Source organism: Cetorhinus maximus, chromosome 1 (genome assembly GCF_964194155.1).
Source record: "Cetorhinus maximus chromosome 1, sCetMax3.hap1.1, whole genome shotgun sequence".
Classification (NCBI taxonomy): Eukaryota; Metazoa; Chordata; class Chondrichthyes; order Lamniformes; family Cetorhinidae; genus Cetorhinus; species Cetorhinus maximus.
In genome coordinates this window covers 55448771-55473679 of record NC_135879.1, presented here as the reverse complement: position 1 = coordinate 55473679, position 24909 = coordinate 55448771, and positions in this window count along the sequence as shown.

Below are 24909 nucleotides of genomic sequence, written 5' to 3'. Positions count from 1 at the left end.
TGTTTTATGCATGGCACTGAGCCAGTAAATTCAGAATCTGAATTGGTAAGAAAAAAGTCATGGTGACCTGTGAGGAAGTATACCTTGCAGGAGGTTAATTTAGACTCAATGATAAGAGGAGACTGATCAGCTAAAGCAGTTAGATTAATTTCAGTGACAAGCAGGTGAAAAGGAACTCTATTTGGACCTGTGAAGATTTGTTGAAGGAGGAAGAACATCCAAGAAAGAAGTTGGACTGCTGTGTACTGCCACTGTAATGTCCATTTAAGATCATATGTGTGAGAGTTTATGCATTACACTGTTTGTAGCTGATTCTTTCCAGTTTCTATGTAATTCTCCAACAGATAGTCTGGAAATCAGTAATTCGATTTGGCAAAGCCTTCATTGGACAGAAGCTGCAAAATTTTAGTCATCAAAAAAGCAAACATGATAGAAGAGCAATTTACTGGAATACTTATTGCATCTTTAACTTTCAAAAGTGAACTAAATTTTGAAGTATAACAATGGAGTACTCTGGGTGACCTGGACATAAGCTGCAGGCTTCCATTTGGTGGTGGAGATCCTGCCTAGAAGCTACCATACATAACTAATGAGCCACGAACCAGAAAAAAAGCAATAGCAGGGTTGTAGTAGGATGGACAAAAGTCCCACCCTAACTCCTATCATGTGGCAATTGCCACAATTGCAGATTTAAACCTGTCCTGGAGAAAAATGAAGCTCTAAATTCAGTAGAAAGTGAAAGTGCTCAGGGAATCTCTTGGACTTGAGCTCTGCTTAACCTCAATTTAAATGTTTAGAAGAGCAGAGATTCTCCCCTCCTCACTGTTTTAACAACTTAACTATAAGGAGAGAGCCCTCTAATAGGCAAGACTGTTAGAATCTTCAGCCAGGCAGAAGCCAAGAATCATAAATTTGATTATGCATGTCAAAAACCTGAACTAGAGCTACTGGTCTCAGGCTGCTAGCTGCATGGCAAACATGCCTTTAGATTGTCAACTACGCAGGGGAATTGAAACTCTTTTGAAGTGCTTGTATTCATAAGATTGCAGATCATCCTATTTAATACAGATACAAGCGTTATGGACAGGATGGGGGTTTGATTTAAAACAGCCCTGATTTCTCTTCTCATCACCTGTCTGTAAACAGAAAGATGTTTTTAATTTTTGATTGCCCCCTTTATATGTGGTGGTGTATTTTCTCAATCCCTCAGTTTTGGTGTGATCCAATTCTCTATTAATAAGCCCACAGCAAACTCGAGATAGGATAAACTAAAAGGGTTAACTTATTTGCACACTCTCAAACTTGAGAAGAGGTGCACAACGTGGCCTCCTTCTCATTCATACAATAAAGGTGGTTTAGAGAATTGAAAGAGGTACAGGGAAAAGATCACAGACAAAATAAGAATTATTGTTTCAAGTGAGCCCAGAGTCCAGAATCAAAGTCCAATGGCGTATTCTTTCACAGAGTCAGCAGGTTGAAGACGAATGCTGGATAATCTACTTTTCTAGTAGAGGTGACTTCTACACTGAGATAGGCCCGTTGAGATGAATTAGTTTGAAGGTGCTGGGCACAGAAGTTTGAAAGTTCCAGTAGAAAACAGTGCAGGTGGTGAGCCAGGCATTCAAAAACCTGGACAGAGCCCCTTTTCTGTTGCTGTCTGCTAGATGGAAAATGGCAGTCTGCCTTTTTTCAGGCAATATTACAGGTTCTAGCAGCTTGGAGTTGGTGTCATGTGACATGGCTCCCACTTCTCCACCTTAGTTGGACAAAGTACATATATTCCTTGCTTGGATTTTTGAGATGGTTAACGTTTCATTCATTAATAATTCTTTTAAAAAAGAGGTTTCAGCATCCTTTGTCCTCACAGACTGATTGTCTCCACTGGCCAGAGCTTGGCCTTAGAAATGTAAATGGTCTTTGTACAACTCCTTGGGATTTGATCTCTGCATGCACAGTGACATTACCATCTCTTTAGAGATAACGAGGTTGCTGTTGTCTGAAGGCTAGGAACTCCTTTGGTGTGAGTCATAGCAAGTCATGGCTTCAGTCTGTTTAATGTCTTTTTCCAGTTTCAAAAATATAATTTTATAGCTTAGCTAGGATGATGTATATATATTTTATAAAAATATAGAGTGAGGTCTTAGCCCCGGGACACAAGAAAGAAAGAAAAAGGAACTTGCATATATGTAGTGCACTCCCCTGGCTCAGAAAGTTTAAAAGTACTGCATAAGCATGAAGTACTTTTTAAGTGTAGTCATTATTGTAATATGGGGTAACTAATCCACACACATGAAGGCCCCACAAACAACAATGAGATAAATGACTAGGTAGTCTGCTTTAGTGATGTTTCTTGAGAAATAAAAGTTGGCTAGGACACTGGAAGGATTCTCCTTCTCTTCTTTGCACAGTGACATGGAAATAATCATTTAAGTGAAAAAGGACAATTCTTAGACTGCATGGAACTCATTCCCTGCACTCAGACTCCTGCATCAAAAAGTGCAAGACATGTCCACAATGTAGCCACTTCTGTCCATTGCCACTTAGCCCAAGCATCAGAGGTGTAATTAATCATATCTGTATTAGGGCTTTGCTCAGCAGTTTGAAAGAATACAATTTTCTTTCAGACATTCTCCAGGAACTACTTGTAACAAAAAAAATGTTTTACGTTACTTCATACTTTCTGTACTTCAACTCAGATTTGAATATTTTTGTTAACTGAATATACAATTCATAAATTTTATTTAAAGTGAATTTTGTGCTGAAGGTGAATAACATTAATGCTTGGGAATGGAACACTATCCAAGAAGCCATAGCAGCTAAATGCAGCTGAAGTCCCCTCTATTCTGTTCCAGCATACTTCAGTTCTAGTTCCATCACTGAAGATCACACCCTACTGCATCAATGAGATTGTTTTTCCATTACCCACTACACAACCCTGTAGGTTTTAAGTGAGATTACCAATTTAGTGCCAAAGGAAGAGCAGCTGTGCACAGTGGCCATGGGCCAACAAGGAACTGATTGAAACAGCAAAACTCATTTTACAGCCTTCATACTTTACAGCCAAACCCAAGAAACTTTAATTCAATCATTCTGTGCCAGATTTGAACCCAGACCCTAGAGATGAAACAATTGTTTTTGGTCCAACACTATACTCCTAAATATTGCAGTGTATAAGTCTACTCAAATGTTAGGAGTAGCTTTGTTATGGAAATATTAACTATAAAATTAAAATAAATAAGGTATTAAAAAGTAATTGAGAATTTTAAAAATGTAAATGCGTTTTGATTGAATTTCTGTGGGGGTTCTTCTGATCGTTCACTACAACTTCAGTGGAAGCTTGAAGTCCAGAGAAATGTGAATGCATTTATGCTGTTTCTCTAGGATTTCTTTGCATCTCCTGATTAAGTTACAATTGGAAGATCAGGAGAATGATCATAGAAAACCTCAGCCCTTTTGATTCTTCTAGCCCTGGGGCCTTGTTGAGACCATATCTGGCGTACGGTGTACACAGTTTTGGTCTCCTTACCAATAGAAGGATATAGTTGCTTTAGAGGGCTCAGCAGTCTGATTCCAGGAATGAAGGGATTGTCCTATGAGAAGACACTGAGTGAACTATGTCCATATTCCCTAGAGTTCAGCAGAATTAGAGGCGATCTCTTTGAAACATAAAATTCTTAAGGGCCTTTTTTTTATTCATTCATGGGATGTGGGCTTCGCTGGCTGGGCCAGCTTCACAGGGTAAATGCTGAGAGGCTGTTTCCTCTAGATGGGGAGTTTAGAATTAGTATCATAATTTCAGAATAAGGGATCGGTCATTGGGAATGAGATGAGGAGAGATTTCTTCACTCAGAGTTGTGAACCTTTGAATTTTGCTCCCCCAGAGAGCTATAGATTCTTAGCCGTTGAATATATTCAAGACAGAGGTTGGTATTTTTTGGATACTAAAAAAATCAAGGGATATGGGGATAGTGTAGAGAAGGTGTAGCTGAGGTCTTATTGAATGGCAGAGCGGCTCAAGAGGCCTACCCTTCTATTTCTCATGTTATGTTCCATTCATTTATCCCATCTGTTTTGCACTAGTCTACATTTGCTGCAATTTGTTTCTTTAAAAAAAAGTTAAACCTTTTACTTACCTTGTCTTTTCTTCATTTATCTTTGCTGCCTATTTGGAGATGGGGACAATTTTGCAATATTGGTTTCATATTGAATCAATATTGATTCAAAATGGCTGTAAACAAAAGTTCTTAGCCAATCAAAAGCCTGCCCATGAATATTGGTTTGGTTGCAAATGTGAATCCTGGTATATGGAGACACCAAGGCCTATCAATAAAAAAAGCAAACTTGTCAAATGGTCAACATAGGACGATTAACATAATTGAACAAATAAACAGTTCTGTGGCTCATGAGTAGTTAATATGTCAGGTGATTTATATTTATCCAGGTGAATTGTCTTTAACCCTCAGACACTGATGTTTCTGGTAAAATGTTTATCATAAGGCAAACTTCCAAGTGATGTCATAAATGTTAATGTTCACTGTGGAATCATTATGTATCAATTGCTGTGACTTATCAGAATAAAGGACTACCCATAAGCTCTGAGTAAATATACATAAAACAAAACATCATCATACAAGTGATTTCTGAGCAGAAATTACATCTCAAGATTCGGTTAAAAGCTAGCTTGGGTTAATTATTGAAGTTTACAATATCACTGGAGCCACTTGATGAGATTCCTATCTTGTGATTACTCATGATTTTTAAAAAATATTTATGTGCAGAATGTATAAACTAGATTTCATAATTTATATTAAATTGAGTCCAAAATCTGAATACAGGGAATGTACAAGTAAATATGTTAAAGGAGAAACTATACAATGTGCACCATCAATACCATCTATAAAAGGGGTAATGTCATGTGTCCCACAGAGAATAATCGCTACCCAATTAAAAACCTGATAAAAATTTTCCTTCCATGCCCATATGTTTTCGTTAACCATTCCTCTGAGGGCCAGTCTATGAGCTGGAAACATCCAGCTTATTTACTTTGCTTGCACATAGCCCGCCCTTGTATGACAGCCTTAAAGGTGTATGCATCTTTCCCAGTCTCGACTGTGTTTGAGATAGAAGTTGAGCAGAGGAACAGTAACAGCACTACTTTAAAGATTTGTCAACCTGATTTTGTAAATTTTAGCTCCAAGCAATGTAATGGTGATAGAATTACATGAGCTATAGCTAAAGCAATTCTATAGCTTTTCAAAACACAGATCAACTTCAGAGACTGGATGTCCCTCCACTATCTTTCCCAGGTGGGACTGTGGTTGAAAAGGAAGCAAGACTTTTTAATAAGCCTGACAGCTACATTATTATGCTGAGCTAAATAACTCCCCCCCCACTCTCCCCCCCTCCCTCAGCCCTGCTGGTTTGTTGCATTTACAATTAGGTAGAGGGGTAGGGCCCGGGAGCCCAACCAATCTTACTGCCATCATGCTGTTTGATTGCCAATTGTCTGGAACTGTCTGGAAGGACAAGGCAGTAAACCTGGGAAAGCTGTCCCAATTTATGTAAGGAACAGAGGGCCTAGTGGAGATTTCCTTTCTTTCAGTTTAGCCACCAGCACTTACCTTTGGTCTGGCTATTCGTCTTTTGGATTTTCCTTCCCCTTTAAAATTCCTTGCCACCACTTTAGATGTCACACTTGACTCAGTGGTTGGACACTTGCCTTGTGCTAGAAGACCGTGACTCAAGCCTCACTCCAAAATCTTGACTGTATACTGTTTTACTGAGGGAGGGCTGTGCTGCTGGAGGTGCTGAATTTTAGATAATATGACTCCGTCTGTCATCTCAGGTGGACCTCTTACTGAAGATCTTATGATCTTAGGTAATAGATCCCACAAAACTATTTGAAGAAGAGCAATGGATTTCTCTTCGTGTTCTGGCCAATATTTATCTCTAAACCAACATCACTCTTACAGATTATATGACAAGTAACTCACTGCTGTTTATGGGAGTTTGTCAGAATTTGGCGACTGCATTTTCCATGTTACAACAGTGACTACACTTTACTTCATTGGCTATTTTATTAATTATGGTTTTATTCAGTGTGTAATGTATCTTTAAGAATAATACTTGTTAAGGAAGATCACATGATCTGTAGTAACCAATAGGAGAGTAGCACGGGCTACCTCAGAGTCAGTGTACAGATAGAGTTGGAGCTGAATGCATACGTGTAGTTTCTGCTGAGTATATTGTAAATAAACTTAATGTTTTCACCCAAGAAGTGTCTGTAGATCAACTCTATCAATAGTAGCAACTCGGCCACCCTTACAACAAACTGGCGATGAGGATAAAACAGGATTGAACAGAAGGAATCAAGTTAAAAAGAAATCGGCACTGTACCTCGCCCAGTAATTGTAAATAGCAAGCTCTGTTAGAATTGAAGAAGTTACCCTCTCTCAAAATGCTACAATTTGGGAGAATTGCTCCTTTTCAACCAGCCACAGACGATTGGTCTCAATACATAGCAAACGAGATTGTGGGAAAGAGAAGAGGTGAGCAATCGTCTTGAATACTTGTGGGAGAAAAACCTATGGTCTGATTCGAAGTTTGATGGCACCCAGTGCCCCAGTTCAAAGAATTTCGATGAATTGGTGGACCCCGGGAAAGGTAATTTTCAACCAAAGCCCTCAGTCACGATGCAGAGGTTCAGGTTTAATTCGCGAAATAGAGTCCTGGGTGAGACAGTTGTATCCCACATGGCAAATTTGAAGCAGCTAACGGAACATTGTGAGTTTGGTATGACTCTAAACAACATGCTCAGAAATCATTTAGTGTGTGAATGAGGACTCAATTCAGAAAAGATTATTGTCCTAAGTGAATCTGGATTACAGGAACACGCTGGAGATAGCACTGGCCATGGAAGGCGCAGTAAGAGATTCAAAAACAATACAGCGTGCACAAAATGGTGCCGTCCTCCACACTGGGCAGGAAACCCCAGCCGAAAAGGGCATGGAATGCAAGACTCGGCTTAGAAGCGGGAAACAGCTAGCTGAAGAATGAAGAAAAGTAACCTAGCAGCAAAATCGAAGAATAATTTTTATAGAGGTGGAAACAAACAGTCTTTTAGCGATTGGCAGTTTAAAAAAATTGAATGCTACTATTGTCACAGAAATGGACATATGATAAGGCAATGCAAGGAAAGATTCAAGCAGGCTTGTAAACAAAAGAAGAAACCCAATGAAATCAACAATGTAGAAGAGCCTGAAACAACAAATTCAGACATTTATCCATTGTTTAATCTGAAAGTTGGAAAGACAGAACCAATATTTGTCACAGTGAAAGTAAATGGCAAACCTCTTAGAATCGAAGTGGATATGGGAGCTTCCACTACAGTAATTGGGGAACATACCTTCAGATATCTGAATAAGTTTAGAAGAAACTGCTGCCGAACTAAAAACATATATGGGTGAAGACATTCAAGTAAAAGGCATAAGCAGAGTAATTGTCCACAATGGAAGCCAATCGGTAAAGCTACCCTTGATGGTGGTAGCAGGCGAAGGGCCAAGCCTCCTGGGGCAAAATTGGTTAAGCGAGATTAAGTTAGAATGGGCTGAAATTTCCCAGTCGAGGGCAAGTGGGCTACCAGAGCTACTTCGAAGGTATGCCACCGTCTTCAAGGACGAATTTGGGAAAATCCAGGAACTGCAGGCAAAGATTCTTGTGGATCTAGAAGCAACCCCTTGCTTCATGAAGGCGAGAATTGTGCCATATGCTTTGCGAGAAAAAGTCAACACTGAACTGAAAAAGACTGGAGAAACTTGGTGTTTGCAACCAGTGCTGTTCTCAGAATGGGCAGCACCCATAGTCCCCATCCCTAAGCCCAACCAAAGTGTCTGAATTTGTGGAGACTACAGATTGATGGTTAATAAAGTAGCTAAGCTAGATGGACACGCCATTCCAAAAATCGAAGACCAGTATGCCAAGTTGGCAGGAAGGACAACCTACATGAAGCTTGACAAGAGGCATGCTTATCAACAACTAGAGTTGGATAATACCTCCTGGGAATTTGTCACAATTAATACTCACAAAGCATTGTACCAATATACATGATTGCCTTTTAGTGTCTCCTCAACTTATGCCATCTTTCAGAGAACAATGGAAAGCTTACTGCAGGGGCTGCCCCAGGTTGTCATCTGTTTAGACAATGTACTGAGACAGGATTCACTGGAAAAAAGCATTTGTCAAATTTAGAAAAAGTCGTAAAATGTTTCTTGCAAGCTGGAGTGCGTCTAAAAAAAGGAAGGGTGACGTTCCAGGCGAGGGAGGTAATCTATTTGGGTCACCGGGGAGATTCACAGGACCTCCAGCACTTCAACAGAAGACAGAAATAACCAGCCAGGATGGCATCTTATTGTGGGGAGCACGAGTGATGGTTCCTCAAAAGGGAAGGGAGCTACTTTTAATTGAACTACACAGTGCACGTCCAAGAATTTCCTGAATGAAGACCATAGCACGCAGCTATCTATGGTGGTCTGGGATGGATGGTGAAATAGAGAGTGAAACACTGCGTTACTGTCAGCAACTGCTCCATTACACCCTTGAGAGTGGCCAGGTAGACCCTGAATGCGGTTACACATTGACTATGTTGGATCTTTCCTGAAAACAATGTTTCTGCTCGATGCCCATTCAAAATGGTTGGACATATATGAGGTGAAGTCACCAACGTCGGCCGCTACAATTGAGAAACTACTTCAAAGTTTTGCTGTTCACAGACTACCAGAAATAGTCATTTCTGCTAACGGCATGGCATTTGCGAGTGCTGTGTTTCAGCGGTTTATCAGCCTCAGTGGTATCACTCATGTAAAAACTGCACTGTACCGCCCTTCCTCAGATGGACTGGCCGAAAGGGCAGTTCAAACATTCAAAGTAGGCATAAAAAAGCTAACTGGCGATTCCTTAGCAATCAAGCTAGCACACTTTCTTTTTAATTACAGGACTACGCCTCGCATAACAACAGGTGTCAACCTGTAGAGTTATTGTTGAAATGCCGTCTCAGGATGATATTGAGCTTAATAATGCCGAATTTAGAGGGGAAGGCGGAAAGGAGTCAGGGAAGTCAGAAAACTAGACACAACTGGCATTGTCATGAGAGGAAATTTACCGTGGGAAAGATATACATAAAGAGCTTCAGAGAAGGACCAAAGCGGTTACGGAGTGAAGTAAGTGCAGTGACTGGACTTACCATGTGGAGGTGGAAGGCTGGATCATCCAGAAACATGTGGACCATTAAAGGAAGAGAGAGACAAATCACAAAGATTGGTTCCACCAGTGATCATGACCTGGTCTGCGTTTCCTGTTGAGGATTCTCAATTCAGGACAGACATGTCTGATGTTCCTGTAAGAGTTGAGGGTACAGAACTGCAAGTGCCCACCAAAGCACCTGATGTTCAGGCAACTCCGGAAAACAAGGTTCCTGACAAAGCATCTGAAGTTGTGGAGCTGTGATGTCCACACGTATCAGGAAACCACCTGAAAGACTGAAGTGTAAATTCCTTACCCTATGTAAATATTATGTTACCTTGAAAAATATGTACTTGAAAATATAATATATATAACCAAGTTAAGGGGGGAGGAATGTAGTAATCCTTCGTGTAGTAATTATGGCTTTGTTTAGTGTGTAATATACCTTTAAGAATAATACTTGTTAAGGAAGATCACATGGTCTGTAGCAACCAATAGGACATTAGCGCGGGCTACCTCAGAGTCAGTGTAGAGGTAGTCAACTCTACCTCTAGAGTTGAATGCATATGTATAGTTGCTGCTGAGTATATTGTAAGTAAACTTAATGTTTCCACTCAAGAAGTGTCTGCAGATCAACTCCATCAATAGTAGCAACTTGACCATCCTTACAACAGCCATAAAGTGTCTTAAGAACATTCTGAGGCCATGAAAAACACTATATTAATGCAAACTCTTTGTTCAGGCCTATAAGGGACCTTAAGAGTAACCTGTGTGTGACGGTGAAGTACATGCGTATAGTTCTAAATGATAACTTTGCACTTGTTTTCACAAACAGGAGGGACAATACAGATATTGCAATCAGGGAGGAGGTGTTTGAAATATTTGATGAAATTAACATATTGAAGGAGGAAGTATTAAGGGGCTTTAGATCTTTGAAAGTGGAAGAAATGTATTCTAGGCTGCTAAGGGAAAGAGCAGAAGAAATAGCAGAAGCTCTGACCACCATTTTCCATTTCTCTCTGGCTCTAGGCATGGTGCCAGAGAACTGAAGGACACCTAATGTTGTACCATTGTTTAAAAAGAGAAAAAGAATTAGACCGAGCAATTACAGGTCAATCTCCCTAACCTCAGTGGTTGAAAAATTATTGGAAAAAATTCTGATGGACAGGATAAATCCTCATGTGGAAAGACAGTCATCATGGATTTGGTAAGGGGAGATCATGTCTAGCTAACATGATTCAGTTTTTGAGGTGGTAAGAAGGAGGGTTGATGACAGTAGTGCATTTGATGTAGCCCAAATGGAATTTAGCAAAGCTTTAGATAATGTCCCACATGATAAACTGGCCACAAAAGTAGAAACCCATGGGATCCAAGGCAAAATAGCAAATTGGACCCAAAATTGGCTCAGAGGCAAAAAGCAAAGGGTAATGGTTGATGGATGTTTTGTGATTTGAAGGCTGTTTCCAGTGAGGCTTCACAGGGCTCATTACTAGGTCCCTTTCTTTTTGTGGTAAATATCAATGATTTAGACTTGAAATTAGGGGATATGATTAAGAAGTTTGCAGATGGTACACAAATTAACTGTGTGATTGATAATGAAGAAAATAGCTGTAGACTGCAGGAAGCTGCCAATGGATCAGTCGGGCGGGCGGAACAATGGCAAATGGAGTTCAATCCAGAGAAGTGTGTGGAAATCCATTTGAGGAAGGCTAACAAGGCAAGGGAATAAATGGTAGGATACTAACAGAGGGACCTTGGAGTGTATGTCCACAGATCCCTGAAGATGGTTAGGTAGGTCAATAAGATGGTCACAAAGGCATACAGGATGTTGCCGTTATTAGCCGAGGCATAGAATATAAGAACTGGGAGATTGTGCTGGAACTCTATATAATACTAGTTAGGCTTCAGCTGGAGTACTGAATGCAGCTCTGGGAAAGATGCGATTGGACTAGAGAGGGTACATAGGAAATCTACGATGAGGTGTCTGGATAGAGTGGATATGGGAAGGCCCTGTGCCCCTTGCTTGAGGAAGCCATAGCCAGGTATCATAGATATAGGGTAAGTTGTAAGAGGTTTAGAGGGGGATTTCAGGATGAATTTTTTTACCCAGAGGATGATGGGGATTTGGAGCTCACTCCTTGAAAGGATGGTAGAGGCAGAAACCCTGATAATATTTAAAATGTACTTGGATATGCTCTTGAAGTGACACAATCTATAAGGGTATGGGCCAAGAGCTGGAAAGTGGGATTCGGCTGGATAGCTACATTTCATCTGGAGTGGACACAATGGGCTGAATAACCTCTTTCCACGTTGTAAATTTCTAATTTCTGTATGTGATTTATTTATTTGCCTACCACAGTAATTAAACACAGCTTTATTTATTCATTTGTTTCCAGGTTGCAATCAAAAAATATTAACTTCACTGGTTTGTGCACATTCAATTTGTTTCTGAATCCTTTCAGAGGCCTTGTGTTCCTCTCCTTGATTCACCCATCCCCTCAAAACCACGCCTACAATACCAGGACATTTGATGCAATTTGAGTAATGTCAAACTAGGATCACCAGTCAGGTAAAATATAAATTAATGCTTCCAATCTAAACAATTGGTTAGCGACCCTGTCACTGGCTGCATCACAAACCCTCAATATTTGGGACAGGAGTTTGAATCTTTAGCAGTATAAGAGAGGTACCTACCAGATACTGCTCTGAGAGGGGGCATCAAAGGAAAGATAAAAATAAAGACTGAAAACAAAATCAGACCATTAACCTTCCACGTAGGGGGTAATTTTAACCTGTATCTCTGGGTGTTAAGCAAGAGATCAAGAATAGGCAGCTGTTTATACCATCCGCCTGAGTTTCTTCCCAAACTTGAGTGAGGTGTAAAACAGGAAGCCAATTTGCTGTCATTCATTTTCACCTGGCGAAATTAAAAGTATCCTTGTAAAATTGAAGAATATTGCAGTACAGAAACAGGCCAGTTGGTTCAACAAGCCCATTTTAACACAAAAACAAAATACTGCTTTTGATGGAAGTCTGAAATAAAAACAGAAAATGTAGGAAATACTCAACAGGTCAGGAAGCATCTGAATCTACTGATGTTGATTGACCTGCTGAGTATTTCCAGCATACTTCCTATGAGCTAGCTAGTCTAATCCAACACTCCTGCTCATTTGTTATATCATTTAGTATTCCTCCTTTTCAAACAACCAAATAACTCCCTTCTAAACAACTTTCTAGTTTCTGCTTGAACAAAGGTTTGTAGTACAGACAGATTTGAAATTGTTTGGACAGAATTATTATCGCAGTAATGAATTACAGAGCTGTCCCCAGGTTTTTAGATTCCTCTCTGAAGGAGAGGTCAGGGAAAAAAGGAAGGTTCTGTTCCCCAGCAGCCACTGGAGCATCCACAGAGTGATTATCCACCAGGCCTGAACAGAAGTGGTCAAGGCAATCAGTGCCAACAGCATCTCTCCAGGACCTGGGTTCAGTGTGGGAAGAGGGTGAATGAACTCAAGAGCAGCAAGGGCGAGTACTACTTTTCATCTTTCCATCTCTCTCAGAAAAGCCTGCTGACACTCCTTTCAGCCCATCCACACCACTTGCAACAATTCTGTCTTCTGTATCACATCCTTCAGCATACAATTACAAAGACATTGCAACACTTCCCTTTCTCATTCCAAATATAGTCAGATATTCCTTCTTTGGCTTCACTTTACATACAATTCTGTTATTGCATGTTAGTACTTCAGAACCAGCAATTCCTCTCAGTACTCCTTCCTCATGTCACATTCCCCACACACGGTGTTACACTCATCACTAGCCCATCCTCATTCTATCTTACTCTTTCTCCAGCTCCCAGCAGATGCACCATCTGCACAAACAATACACATCTCCACTTATGTTTTCAGCAGCTACTTAGTAAGTCTTCCATTCTCTTTCTGTAGGCCAAGATAGCACTTAATGCAGGGGAGAAGAACAAGACTGGGAGAGGAGTGTCTAACATAATAGCCCTCACCCAAATGGAGCAGGTAACCCTCAGATTATTGGCTTGATGAGGCCGATAGCTCGCCTGTGCAGAGTGCCTCCAGTGTGGCCACTCCAGTGATATGGCAGCTGAATTCTCAAAACTGGGTCCAAAGTTACCAGCCTTTGCAGCTTTGGTGGAAGCTCCAACGACTGCCTTGCAGGCTGTGGACTTCATCTAGGAATGACAGGTGTCCACCTTGGAGAGGTTGAGGGACTACATAGTGCTTTTGGGGAGTGACTCATATTCCAGCCTGCTCTCCAGCCGATCAGTGGATGAGCCCCAGCTCCACAGGAGTGACAGTGGTGGTATGGAAGTGCTGCATGGTAGTCTGTTCTTATGCTACTGTAGTGATTGAAGGTATAACCTTTTCTACTACCTATTAGGGGTCACGTGATTGTTCTGATGAATGAGCCCTAAGCACAGGAAATCTGGTGGGGGGAGGCAGTTCCGGAACTTTCTAGTCATGGACCTGGTTCAGGCATGTAACTTCTAAAAAAGATCTGTAGTAAAGTTATCTGTTTCAAGTAAGAAACCTGTCTGGTACATCAAATTCATTACATTTGGCAACGAGGGTAAAACAGCTCCGACTCTGCACCTCGCTTTGTGAATGTAAGTAGATCAGTTCTTAAGAAAGAAAGAAAAGTATATTCATCAGTCATGCCACTCTTCAACAGAATCAACCCTTATGACGTGTCTATGGAAGACTGGAGCCAGTATGTAGAGCGCCTTGGTTTTTATTTCGTGGTGAATCAAATTATCATGGAGAAGATGCAGAAAGCAATTCTTTTGAGTGTATGTCGTAGCAAGACATATAACCTCATCTGCAGTCTGACAGCCCTGAATGCCCCCACTTCTAAATCTTTTAATGCATTGGTAGACCTCATGAAGATGCATTTTCAGCTGAAGCCATCTGTAATAATGTAGAGGTTTAAGTTTAACTCCAGAGTAAGGGCCACGGGAGAGTTCATCGCAACTTATATGGCGAAGTTGAAGCAGTTGACAGAGCACTGCCACTTCAGATATACACTCAGTGACATGTTGCAGGACTGGTTAGTTTGTGGCGTTCACGACTACACCACTCAGCACCGTTTACTTGCAGAAGTTAACACTGATTTGAAATACGCCATGGAAATTACGCTAGCCATGGAAAGTGCTGCGAGGGACTTGTAGGCTTTACAGAGTGCGCAACATGGCACGGTTCTTCAGTTGGGACGGGAACCTACCACCGGGCACGGCGCTAAAACCAGAGAGACAGCAAAGAAGCGAGACATAGTCTCTGCTGCTAGAAAAACAAAAAGGCTTAGTGGAAGCATTTCAGCAGCGACTCCTAAGTTAATCTGTTACAGATGTGGGGGTAACTATGTACCGGACACCTGCAGATTTAATGAGGCAGAATGCCATTACTGCCACAAAAAAGGGCACGTAATAAAGCAATACAGGGCAAAATCGAGATAGCCCATAAGACAGCAGACCAAAATGATTGAAGTGAATAATATAATAGAACCTGAAGCTTCTGATAATGATATCTATTCCCTCTACAATGTCAAAACAGTAAAAATTGAACCAATAACCCGTCACCATTCAAGTGAATGGGAAGCCACTAGTCATGGAGGTAGATTCGGGAACCTCAACCACAGTGGTGGGAAAGCACACATTTAAATGCCTATATGAAGGTACCCAGCCACTGAATCTGGAGCAAAGCATGGCTTAACTGAAAACATACACCGGAGAGTCAATACAAGTAAAGGGCGTTGCCACAGTACCTGTGTACTATAGGCAACAGACAGTCCAACTTCCAGTGATCATAGTGATAGGTGAAGGACCTAGTCTTCTGGGCTAAGACTGGTTACAAAAAATTAAGCTCAGCTGGTCAGAAATATTTCAAGTGAGAACAGGAGGAATTCCTGAGCTGTTAAGGAAATACGACAGTGTATTTCGTGATGAATTGGGAAAGCTAAAAGGCTTACAAGCAAAAATATATGTAGATTCAGAGGCGATACCCCATTTCTGTAAGGCCAGACCTGTGCCTTATGCCCTAAAGGAGAAGGTGGGTGCAGAATTGTGCCGCTTAGAGAAGCTAGGCATCATCCAACCAGTCCAATCTTCGGAATGGTCCCTGTGATGAAACCAGATCAAACTATTCGCATTTGTGGGGACTACAAATTAACCGTGAACAAGGCAGCCAAACTAGATAAATATCGTATCCCAAGGATAGACAACTCATGCACAAAGCTAGCTGGAGGCAAATCTTATACCAAACTGGACATGAGCCAGTTAGAGCTAGAGCTGGATAGCATGTCTAGAGGGTGTGTAACCATCAACACACAGAAGAGCGTTTATACATGCCTACCCTTTGGAGTACCACCTACATGTGCAATCTTCCAAAGGACCATAGAAAGTCTATTGCAAGGGCTTCCCCAAGTAGTAGTATACCGAGATGATGTCCTGATCACAGGGTCAACGGAAGTTGAACATTTGGCCAATCTGGAAGAGGTTTTAAGAAGATTTTTTGAAACTGGTGTACGATTGAAGATTGAAGAACGAGTGGATGCCATGGGGTTGCATCCAGTAGAGGAGAAAGTTAGGGCAATCAAAGAGGCACACTCTCCTTCCAGTGTCACTGAACTCAAGTTTTTTTGGGCATAATAAATTATTACGGTCACTTCTTGCCAAACTTGTCAACGGTGTTAGCACCTTTAAACTTGTTATTGAGAAAAATCATCGTTGGTCCATGGAATTTGCAACAAGAAGAAACCTTTGTGAAAGATAAGAAACTATTACATTCATCATGTTTGCTGGTACATTATGGCCCATCAAAAGAATTAATATTAACCTGTGATGCATCTCCTTACTGTGTGGGAGCTATGTTATCATGCAGGATGGAAGATTGCTCTGAAAGGCCAATCGGCTATGTCTCCAGAACACTCTCTGCAGCCGAGAAGAGTTGCCCACAACTTGGAAAGGAAGGTTTAACAGTAATGTTTGGAGTGAAGAAATTCCACCAGTACCTGCATGTACGACATTTCGCCATTATGTCGGACCATAAGCCATTCCGCCAATAACCTCAGCAAGAATTCAACTTTGGGCTTTGATGTTATCTGCGTATGAGTATACCTTTATCCACTGTCCTGGTGTGCATATTGCAAATCGCTCACGCTCAGTTGTCTCCCATTATCAGATAGCATTGTACATGCTCCAGTGCCACAAGAAGTTCTACTTGAACAGAATTTCTTAGACTCTTTGCCTGTGTGTGCAAAGCAAATAAGGAATTGGACAAACAGAGATCCAATTTTGTCAAAAGTCCGAGACCTTGTATTGCAAAGGCGGTCGAACTCACCAGTGTCTGAAGAGATAAGACCATTCCATGTCCGTAGAACAGAGTTAAGTTGTCAAGATGGAATCTTATTGTGGGGATCAAGAGTCGTTGTCCATTCGCAAGGAAGAGAACCACTCTTGACAGAGCTTCACAATGCATATCCAGCCATATTGAAGATGAAAATTCTTGTGCGAAGCTATGTCTGATGGCCAGGCATGGACAGTGATCAAGCACTGTCTCTACTGTCAGTGGCAACAGAAGTTGCCCGTTTCAGCTCCACTGCACCTGTGGGTGCGGCCTGTCGACCCTGGGTTAGATTACATATAGATTATGTAGGTCCATTTTTAGGTACCATGTCTTATTGATCATTGATGTGCATTCTCAGTGGATGGATGTTTATGAAGTTAAATCACCGACATCGTGTGCAACTATTGAAAAGCTACGCCAATGTTTTAGTGTACATGCCCTACTGGAAGTCATTGTTTCAGATAACGGTACAGTTTTTATTAGTACAGAATTTCAGAGACTCATGAGTTTAAATGGAATTAAACATATTAAAATAGCATCATATCATCCCTCATCAAATGGGTTAGCTAAAAGAGCAGTGCGAACTTTCAAATCAGGAATGAAGAGGTTATCCGAAGGTACTTTAGAAACTTGACTTTCCCACTTTCATCTCAATTACTGTACAACTCCTCATGCAACTACGGGTTCGATGCCATCTGAATTATTGATGAAATGCTTCCAAACTTAGAGGGGAAGGTAGAGAAGTAATCAAAAATTGAATCACCATGTTCAAAGCAAAGCTTGAAGATTTACTGTAGGTGATACAGTTTTCTTGCAGAATTTTGGAATTGGACCTAGTTGGATTCCTGGTATAATTGTCTCTGAAACTGGACCCTTGTCATTCCAAGTGGAAATGGAAGACCAAATTGTTCGAAAACACATGAATCACCTCAGGAGTAGAGAAACATTTCATCAACCAGCTATTCTGCCTGTGATTGATGTCGAGCCTTTAATCCCTGAGGTGACAGATCAACCTAGAATAGACATACCTGATGTCTCTGTTGAATTGCCTAATCCTGAACTGCCACTTTCTAAAGATGTTGCTGCAGTTCCTGATCTTGTCGATCCAGTGGGAGAACCTCAAGTGGTAGAGCTACACTGCTCTAACAGAATTAGAAAACCACCTCAGAGACTTAACCTTTAATCACCTAACCTGTGTATATATGTCTATATGTTGTGGATTAAAATGTTCTTTGTAAATAGGAAATACAAAAAAAACTGAACGGGGCTTTCTAGTCGTGGACCTGGTTCAAGCATGTCGCTTCAAAAAGAGATCTGTAATAAAGTTATCTGTTTCAAGTAAGAAACTTGTCTGGTACATCAAGTTCATTGCAGCTACCCATTTAACCAATACTTGTTAAGATACTAGCAAGTCAGCTGACCCTGGCTACAGCTAAGGTGCAGCAGCCTGTAGCTGGCCATCACTGGCTGAAGGTCCCAGATGTCACTGGCATGATTGTCTCAAGGGGCCGCACAGAAGCAACAGCAACCCTGCACCTGTACTGCTGAAGCCTCTAAGGGAGCACCTCATGGGAATAGTTGATTTAGAAAACCTTGAAACTTGGGTGAAAAATGAAATTGTATTGGAAATTAAATTCATCACCTTATTAACATTTGACACTTAGATCTGCAGTATAGTTTTACAGCAGCTTCTGAACCTATATTATCAGTATGTAATTGATATGGACGTTGGTTGAATACTTTGAATATTCTGCAATGCAGGATTATGGGATTTTTTTTCGGCATGAGGATTGTGATTCACGATCTGCCTGCATCCAATGAAGTGGAGACAGGCAGCACACAAATTTCCTGCTGCTACCTTGTTTACCTGTTTGTAGCATAGGGCTAAAGGTCTCCTATGCTGCTGACATCTTCTGCACTCAACAGGGAGCTGAGCAGCATGTGCTAATAGCAAAACCTCTGTTCTTAAATGCAGCCTGTCCCTCTTAAAGGGAAGCTGCACTGAGTTGCAGGAGCTACTGAGTACTATTACTGCAATTGTAAATAAGATAAATGGAACAATAGGGCACAGAGAGATAGAGGGTTCCAGAGGTGGAGGTGGATAGGAGAAGAGACTATATGGCTCTGCAAGGGAGGGGGCCAGGAGGCCCTCAAGGATCACCCTCAGAAAGGACGAGGAGCAAGTGGCCGGGGAGATCAATTCCAGGTATCTGGCCCTGAGGACCTGGCAGAAATGCCACAAGAGGTCAAATGACTCCATGCAGGTGGTCGAGGTCACCAGCCTCTCATGTTGCTCAATGCACCACATCTCCATCATTCACCCTAGCACTCAAGGCTCACAACATCCAGATACTCCACCTCACCCACATATACCTACCAATGTTGGCAGCCTCAAACCCACCTCTTGCCGCCTCCACATACCTCTGACTATTCACAATGGCCGGCACATTGCCCAAGTACAGCGCTACACAATCACTTGACCTGATTTCCTATCTCTCGTGGAACAAGGTGGTACACAATAAAAGGGAGCAGAGCAGAACTGGCGGTAGGATATTTTCCTTTTTACTACAGTATGAGCAACTGTCTGATCCTGCGACACTTACTTTGTTATTATTCAAGGGTTCAGGGCTTGAAGGTGCCTCTGCTATGGTGGGCTGTCTTAAGGCTTAGCTGCTCCAAAGAAACAGTCACTGAGCCATGGGGATTGCCCATTCAGGTGGAGGGTCCTCCTCCTCTGAGGAGGGTAGGAGAAGGAGGGAGAGGAGGGCAGCTGGCCAGGGGCAGCAGCAACAAATCTGCCATTGAGCATGTCAAGGAGACACTGAAGCAGCTGAAAGCCTCTGAGGGGAACATGGGCAAGGATGCCTGCGGAGGTGCCAATACCTTTCTGGCAGAGTAGTTTGGCAGCAGTCCAACTATTTGGAAATTACACAGGGTCAATGTGGAAGGAGGCTTTGCTTTCCATGGATAGCAGTCACTTCAATATGCAACACTGGGAGAACGCTTCAAACTGCATAGGCAGCACCCAATGCTGTCGTCTTGAAAGTGACTGTTGTCCTGAATTTCTCTGCTGCATCCTCCTTCCAAGGATCTGCAAAGAATCTGTGTGAAGTATCTCCATACGCTGCCCACCACTGCATCAAAGTTATTACAGGCAGTGGGGGGGAGACATTTGTCTGGTTCACACCTGATGAGAAAAGCTAGGTGGAGAGAGTGAGAGGCTTTGAGGCTATCGCAGGGTTCCTGAACACACAGGATGCCATTCACTGCACCCATGTGGCCATTAAGACATCTGTGGGCCAGCCAGGGACCCTTGTGAATTGCAAGGGCTTTCACATGATGCCCTGCCAACGATTGAAGACTATCATGCAGGTATGTTTGCGATATCCTTGGAGCTGCCATGATGCTGAGCCCAAGTCAGAAGATGAGCCTATGTTGGAGTCATCCGTAAGATGGAAAATGTTGGATGTGCAACGGGAGATGTGTGGAGATTCCAGAAGGTATACGCGCCCTGGCAAGGACAGTGGAGTCCATTCAGTCCATGAGGATGCCTGACAGGCATCAAAGGATATTGCCCATCACCCACCAACCAGCCACCCAATTGTGCAGGGCAGGTCAACAGCATTATTCTGGTCTTCCATAATCCTCTGAGTGTCAGAGGAATGGAATGACACAGCCTCTGACAGCTGCTGAAACGAGTGTACAGTGCTCCAGTTTGTGCAACTGTTTTGCTGGATGCACGCGAACTCACCAAGGTGTGAGCATCTGAGATGTTGCAAGGTGCAGGACAAGGATGGGATGATGCACCCTCTGAGGTCCCCCTCTTCCTCAGAGGTCAATGGTGGATCTTCGGGATTGAAGTACATTCAGGATTATGAGTGATCTCATAGAGGAATAAGATGTGAGTGCACATCAACAATAAGGAGGACGACTGAGTAACAGTGCATTATCTTGTACACAGGCAATTGACAATTCATGAGTGGCAAGAATATGGAGATCCTGAAACTGTGTGCCACAAGCAACCATCCCTTACCCCCATGCCTGCCAAAGTCCCTGGCTCCCATTGCCGAGAGTGGGCCCCTATCACACTCATTAGCCTCATCAATAACCCAGTTTCTACTTTGCCACTTGATCTGACCCCTGCTTACTGGCCATTTCAAGTATGTCCCCCTCCATAGGGGTCAACACTGCTCTGTTGGGCACTCTGCCACCTGAGATTGAACATCCATGGGCATTGTACATGCTCTTCTCCTGTGAAGACAGAAGTCAATTAATAAGACCCATATCTGAATGTATCAGCCACTCAGGCAGGTCACCTTCATCTCTTGTCCTCCTGCACTGCTCATTGCAGCACTGCTCCCTTTGTAGGTAACCTTCCCAACCAACATGCCCCAGACCCTGAAATCCTTGCAGGGTGCTGAGACTTCAGTTGGCATTACGGGCATACATGCACCATGCTACAACACCCCTGGCAGACACCTCCCCCACCCACCACAAGCATGGGCTCCTATACATATGCGCTCGCACTGCTAAGTGGCATCCTCACACACCCTTGCAAAGCATAGGTCATTCACCCTTTTTTGACCTCATGTTGCTGACCATGTCTGCCACTTCCACCCAGGCTTTCTTCATCAGATGGGAGGTTTGCCTCTTGCCAACTTGTGGCAAGAAAACTGCTGGCTGTTTGCTGACAGGTTACACATGGATTCATTAGGGAACCATTGGGCCATGCTTGCATGCTCTTCTGACATTTCGGAAGGATGGCATCTGTTACTGAATCCCACAAGACTTAACCCTCTCTCCTCTGCACAGAGCCCCTCAGCTGAAATGCGGCTGACAGAACAGCAATATATCTTCAGAACATTCAGAACACCTCCCACCAATATTGCTGCTTTCAGGGTCCCTGCTGTTGTGATATGACATGTACCTTTAAGAAGCTGCATAGTGACACCACTATGGCATCACCGTGTACAAGGCTGGAGGTTAAAGGTACAGCCTCCATGTTAGATGTTCACTATTGCCTTTGATCTCTACTGCAGATGTTCACTACTGTCTGTGACTCTGTATCAGTAAGACTTTACGGCCATGGTTATTTGCTGAGTGAGCGGGTGCATGCCCGACCCGGTCAAGCGTAAAATGACGCACGATGACGTTGAGTGAGCACCCCAACGTCATCGCGTCCGTGCGCGATATTTTGGTCAGCGGACGCGTGCGGGAGTTGGCAGCCACCGGCTGACAATTAAGAGGCCTATTAAGGCCATTAACAAGCCAACTGATTTCAATTTTTCACTGCCCGTTCAATCTTACGTTTGGCAGGCAGGCAAAAAGGCCAGGCGGCCTTTGCATTTTCTTCAAAACCTCATCCACGGGCGGGATGAGGTTTTGATCTATCTTTGAAAAACAATTCATCCTAATTTCTAACATGTCCCTGCTCATGTGACAGAGTCACATGAGGGGCCACTTTTTTTACACCTTAAAATTCTTTATTTTATATTTTGAAAAGTGTTCATCTCCCTGAGGCAGCTCTGTGCCTCAGGGAGTTTTTCCAGCACGCACCCATGCGCATGCGTGAAGATTGTGCTAGCCCTCCTCCCCCCGACACAGGCAGCACTGACTGCCACAGCAGGCAATTCACGCTGGGCAGGCCTTAATTGGCCCGCCAGCGTGAAAGCACTGTCCGGCCTCGATCGTGGGCGGCATTCAGCTTCCTGACTGCCCATGACCGCCCCTGCCAAGCCCGCCCAACGAAGGAAAAATTCTGCCCTATGTATATCTTATGAGTCAGGCATATAGTCAACTAATCAGCCTATGTGACTGTTGGGACCCAGGCTAAGTCAAGGCCTGGGTAGAGCTGTATATAGTTGTTGCTAGTAATAAACATCATGTAAGTGTGTTTGACCAGAACACTTGTCAGTCCCAATATCTTGTTTCTCATAGAGATAGATCCCCAAATGATTACATTGAGACCCTCCTCAACATGTATGGTGGCAGCAGACCATAAGAGATCATGACACCTCCAGGTGTGCTCCTCCTCCAGTTCCCCGCATTATTTAACATTGCCGTCTTCCTTTAATACCCCACTGGCAATGTCATCCACCCTTGAGCTTGCCTCCATTGCTGCCTCCGGGTCTGCTCTGGGCTTGTCCTGAGCGTGAATCCTTAATTGGCCGGCACGTGTGTGATTGAAGTTGGCTGTTGGGAGTGGGCTCAAGTGGAAGTTACTCCCCTTTCTGCTTCTGCCCATGGGACCTGCATGCTGCCCTCAAATTTCTGCCCCATATGTTCAGTCAGTGATGCCTTAGGTGTGAGAGAAGCTAGTGATCACTGCAGATCCTGCTATCTTGTGTTGACTGTTAATGTTAATAGCCTGCTTAATGCTAGAAATATCTTGCTATAAAAGTACATGCAAGAGGTTTCTTAAAAGTGGGGACAAAGGCACAGGCGACATGGAATTTCTGAAACATGCACATCGGATTCAGGGTAAGATGGAAAATTAGATGTTACAAGTTCAGGCCCATCTTGGATATTCTTATGAACTGGTTGCTCTTATAAGAGGTCACTACATCTTACAAGCAGAGATTGCATCTATACTGCCTTATATTTAGTCATACAAAAATAGCATAACTTGGAAGAACAACAAAGTGTCCCCGTATAATTTAAACTGGATATTGTGTCTTTTGCATTTATTTCACTAGCACTTCTCCAAACTTTCAGTGAGGCCACCGGATACGATTTATTAAGCTGCTTTATTTTGCACCCAGCAAGTGAACATACAGAGTGACGATTATAATTGAAACTCAATTAACTACAAAACCCTCCTCATATATAAAAAAATCTAAAAAAAACCCTGGCCTAGATAGGAGGTTCAATAAACTTTAATTTAGTCCAGTTTATGATTAAAATGGACCAAAGCTTTACACAGGCTTGATCGGCACTTAATGGGCTGAGTTTTACGCAGGGGGTGAGGTTCCTGCACCCGGCGCTAAAGCTAGGTGCGAGCCCACCTCCACTTGTTGGTCTGCGCCACTGCCATTTAACAGCTGTCAGGCTTTTAACTGGCTTGAGGTAGTCCTTCTGCTCCCATTGGAGAGGGAGACCTGCATCCAAGAACTGCTGGCCAGTCAAATGGCTAGAAGCTGTTTGGTCCAAGCAGTGCCACCAGGAGTGGTGGCCACTACAATGGTCCCAGAGGGAAGTGAGTTGTGATGCAGCCAGACTTCAAGGTAAGCACAGAGTCTTGCCAGGGCCAGGCTGGCAAGCTCCGATGAGGAGCTGAGTGGCCCGGGCAGGGAGGAAGAGCAACGCAGGGGTGGAATACCTTTGGGCGATCCTGCGATTGGCAGAGGAGCCTGAAAAGGAGGCACCCCCACATTTGCCCAGCCACCAGGTTTTACTGGGCCGCCTGGTGACCAGGCTTGGGCCTCTCCAGCCACACACAAAATTACAGCAGCGATAGGAGAAAGTCCTTAATTGGCCTTTTGTTGGCTACTTGATGGTCTCAATTAGCTCATGGGTGGGTTGGCCACCCAACGCCTCCCCTGCTGCTGGAAACATTGCAGCAGGGGTGGTGGTGGACAGGTAGGTGCCAGGATGGTGTCACTGGCATGGCATCCAATGTGACACCCCACACCCCTCCCTGCAACTGCCATCCCACCTCTTGGGGGCAGGAGACACAAAATTTGGCCCAATATCATAGAATCTTACAGCACAGAAGGCAGTCATTCAGTCTATCGGGCCCAAGCTATCCAATTAGTCTCCACAGCCTTTCAAATACTTACTTTTCAAGTTTATATCTAATTCCCTTTTGAAAAATACTGTTGAATCTGCTTCCATCCTTTCAAGCAATGCGTTCTAGATCATAACAACTTGCTGTGTAAAAAACATTCTCCTCATCTCCCCTCTGGTTCTTTTGCCAATTGCAGACCATTGGTTATCGTCCAACTTACAATAAACTGCATATGTCTTGACTTTCTCTCAGCAGACCACCCAGATTGACTCTGAACATGGGTTTTAATCTGTTTTTTAACTTCTGACCACAGGAAAAGGAAAGGCTCTTCCTCTGACTTCTTCCTCATTCAGTAATTCACCAGTAGGCCTGCCAGGAAAACGAGCTACCTGACGCCCAAGAATACATTCTCAGCAGACACCTCAAATCCAAGGGTCTATACCAAAGATAGGAGATGTGGATGTTGATAGGAAGCATGAAACAAGATAAGAAGTTTGCTCCTATCCCTAGTCATTATGTAAATCTACTGGCTGGCTCATTAACAAATCACCTCGTTTTTGTCTTAGTGGCTACAGC